This window comes from Meleagris gallopavo, chromosome 7, assembly GCF_000146605.3.
Source record: "Meleagris gallopavo isolate NT-WF06-2002-E0010 breed Aviagen turkey brand Nicholas breeding stock chromosome 7, Turkey_5.1, whole genome shotgun sequence".
Lineage (NCBI taxonomy): Eukaryota > Metazoa > Chordata > Aves > Galliformes > Phasianidae > Meleagris > Meleagris gallopavo.
In genome coordinates this window covers 15,270,648-15,274,367 of record NC_015017.2, presented here as the reverse complement: position 1 = coordinate 15,274,367, position 3,720 = coordinate 15,270,648, and positions in this window count along the sequence as shown.

The following is a 3,720-nucleotide window of genomic DNA, read 5'->3' as shown; positions in this document are numbered from 1 at the left end:
CGGCCCGCCCCGTCCGTGCCTCAGTGCGGGCGCAGCGGCGCTGCGTTCCCCAGGCGTGTGGTTTCCCCTTCTTTTCGTGTTCTGCCTAACAAGCCCATCCCAAAGCACGGCTGCGAGCCGTGGGCAGTCTGCTACATTGATCGACACCTTTCTGGACTCTTTCTGGTTGTGCCCTCCGCACGTGCTTTCCTAATACCTCACGGTCTCATCCCAAAGTACTGTAATTCCCTGGTATCTGTGGTTTCTTGTACTGTGCTAAGGCAATCCCCGCTCATACTACGGCTGTTGAAATCGTTGGCGTGCATGGCTCAGCCGGCTGCCTTACAGACCCGAATCTCTCACGTGATGCTTTCTAGAGAGATGTGGTGGAAATGCCCATCCTATCGGATGTCAGCGTTCCTCCGTCAGATGTTTCACTGGCACGGCACCGCGTTAGAAGAAAGCTCGATCCCTAGGGGCTTTCCAGCACTTAAAGTGAACTCATAAGCATGAGAGGGACCGACCTTTAACATGATCTGATAGCGATAAAAACAGGAGGGAATGTCTTTAAACTAGAAAAAGAGATATTTCAGTTAGACGTTAGGAGGAAATTCTTTACTCAGAAGGCAGCGAGGCATTGGAACAGATGCCCAGAGAGCAGTGGGTGCCCCCTCCCTGGAGGCATTCACTGCCGGGTGGGATGGGGCCCTGGGCACTGATCTGGTGGTTGGCAACCCAACCCATGGCAAGGGGTTGGGGCTGGGTGATTTGGAAGGCACCTTCCAACCTAAGGCATTCTATGGCTCCATGATTCTCTTCAGTCTTACATTCCCTGGATCTTGCTTGTGCCTTAGCACAGCTGCCTATCTGAATATTCATCCAGGTGTATGTCATGCAGTGTTTGCTGGGTGTCGTCTACATCTAGTCAAACAATGAATTCAGCCCTGACACAAAATAAGATGGAAATCACAAGAAAACCTTGTGGAATCTGGATGTAACCTACTGCACAGACATTTAGTAGTGTGGAGATGTATCACAAAAAGCAGGAAGGTGGAACAACACTGTCACAGCATTACAGACCTGTGTGTTTGTCAGCTTTCTTCTTCAAGACAGAGGAATGCCATTGTATGGGGACTGTTGAGTCACTGCCTGAAGTACTGATTGATCACCTGGGGAAAGGACCCGGTCAGCCCTGGGAACACAGGTGAAGGCAATTCAGCTGTGTGACCAGAAGGGGTGGAGCCTGGCTGCACATCCCTGAGGCCTCATTTAAGGACTAACTGCTATTAGGAAAGGGTGTTTTTCTGGAGATTTTTTCTTGGTGGTGCTTTCCTTTGTAAACTTAGAATCTTCTGAAATGGGTGAGCAATCTTTTTCCTTTTCTTTATAGTACCTTTCTATTGTGTTGGTTTGTTTATCGGTGTGTTTTTGTTCTAATGCTTTCCTGTTGTATTGATCTGTTTAATTATTTTTTTTTGTAGTGTTTAATTATTGTAGCTATGTAAGTGACCAATGATGCATAGAAATTGTTTTGGATATAGTTTTTTAGGCTTTGTCTACTCAGTGATGTCATGATAATATCTCTGCTAAATAGGTAATTACAAGGATTTGTTTTCATAGCTATTTAATATGCACTCAGTGATGTGTCCTATTCCTTTGCAGTAACAGCTAACACATAGCACACCTAGAAGTAGGAGAAAGCTTCAGAGCTGATTGGCCAAAGGCCTGTATTCCTGCTCTGTCATAGTTATCAAATTATTGTAGTGTCTTAACTCACTTGTAATTATTAGATAAATTACTTGTATCAGAAAGTAAGCTGGGTTCCACTTGCAGTTCAAGTAGAAGAAAAATATTTGTTCGCTTCAGCGTGCTGAATATAGGTCTGAAAAGGTATCACTACTGTCATCCTGTTTATAAGCTGCCTGGCAGTGTGTTTCAGCTACCGAATGGCTGAAGTGGGAAGGGACCTTTGGAGGTCATCTGAGCCAACCCCTGCTCAGACAGGGACATCCAGAGCAGGTTGCCTAAGGGGCATTTTCTCAGGAAGCATTGATGTGGGAGTAATGTGATAAGTATCAGGATTTCTTCATTCTAAAAGTGTGTCTTTTTGGTTTTTTTTTTTTTTTTGGAATGAAGCATATTTTTCCTAAAGTTTCACACTTATAACTTTTGATTGATCTTTTGTTTACCCTTTGTGCCTGTTTTCAAAGCTCCTTTGTAATATAACGAAATAATGTGAGGTTAAGACACTTTTTGTTTGTAACAGAAAATGAAAGTTTTCCATTGCAGACAATTGTTTAGCTTGTGTGGTTTGAGGTTGAGGTGTTGCTGTAGATTCTCTCCAGAGTGATGCAGTATGCCTGCATGGAGTGTTCACGATGCTTGAGCTGTGCTGGTTCAACTTGCCAATGTACAGCTGTGGTCGTATAAGCTTTTCACAGTTGCCTCACAAGGTGTAAGGGCATGACTGATTTATTTGCATCCACCAGTTGCAAGTAGGTGTCTACTCAAAAATGTTAGAAGGTGCTTCCTTTAGTTATATAAACTCTAGTTGAAGAAAGAACCTGTAATCTAAGTAGGCTTATAATATGCATGTTTAAGAACTGTATGAGGTATGGTGGAAGCACTTGACTTAGAGTGGAAGTTAAAATGCATCTATAGAGCCACTAAATATACTGGGGAGATCCAAGCAGAACACATACTGCATGTGTGAATGAACAAGCTGTTTTGAAGTAACTCTTACAATACTATGTCCTCAGTTCCGTGGAGGATAACACAAGGTAACGATAAATAATCTCCAGTGGAAAACCAGAGTCAAAACTATATTTTGGTGTGTTCTGTAGTACTTCAGCTGTATCTTGCGGTCTCTGGAGGAACAGAGCTCTACAACAGAAATTGGTGTCACAGTTTAAAACTCTTTTGAGTAGAGCTGCTCCCAGCTCAAGACCCCATGCTAGTGATGTCTTTCTTTTTTTTTTTTCAATACTATTAAATAAATAAAAAGCAGAAGATAGAACACATTAGCACAAAATGAGTAATGCGCAATGTCGGTCCCTGAAACCATAAAGGTGTATTTTCTATATGCTTTATTTAATAGAAAGGAAAATAAAAGCACACGGGAGTCTTAGGTATTGGTGTAGATTGTATCACAGTGCAGAAATTCTGTGCAAAGCTAACCAGCTTGATTAGAGCCTGGGGTGAAAAAAGAAAAAGGGCGCTTTCTGGCCAGGCTAGATAAAGAGTGTTGACTATATATTTCATTTGTGTTCCTTACTTAATTTCTTTTCTTCTTATCTTCACACCTTGAGCTCAGGCGGATGAGTGTTTTTATGCTCCTTTTAAAATGATAGGGAAAAGGAGAGATTAGGCTATGTTTTTAGTTAATGGTCTATTAACATTTTGATGAAGTTATTTCTAATGTCTCTGCATAACATTTTATCTTACGTTAGAATAATTATGAAGCTAGAAACTTCATAGTGCCACCTACTGCTGAAAATATGTATTTTAAAACCTGACTAGTTTGAGCAACAAAGAAAAATACTGTTGGCATATAATCTTTCAAACATCTGAAAAATGTTGGAAACATATCCTGATTTGCTGAGTGAATTTAAGTAACGCTGAACTTCTAAGTTTTGAATCAACTCATCTATTTTTACTGAGGTTATAATGAGAAGTGACTCTCAGGATCTGGGGTTTTGTGCTATATAGAACTTTGGTTTATCTTATGCTTTTTAACAAAGA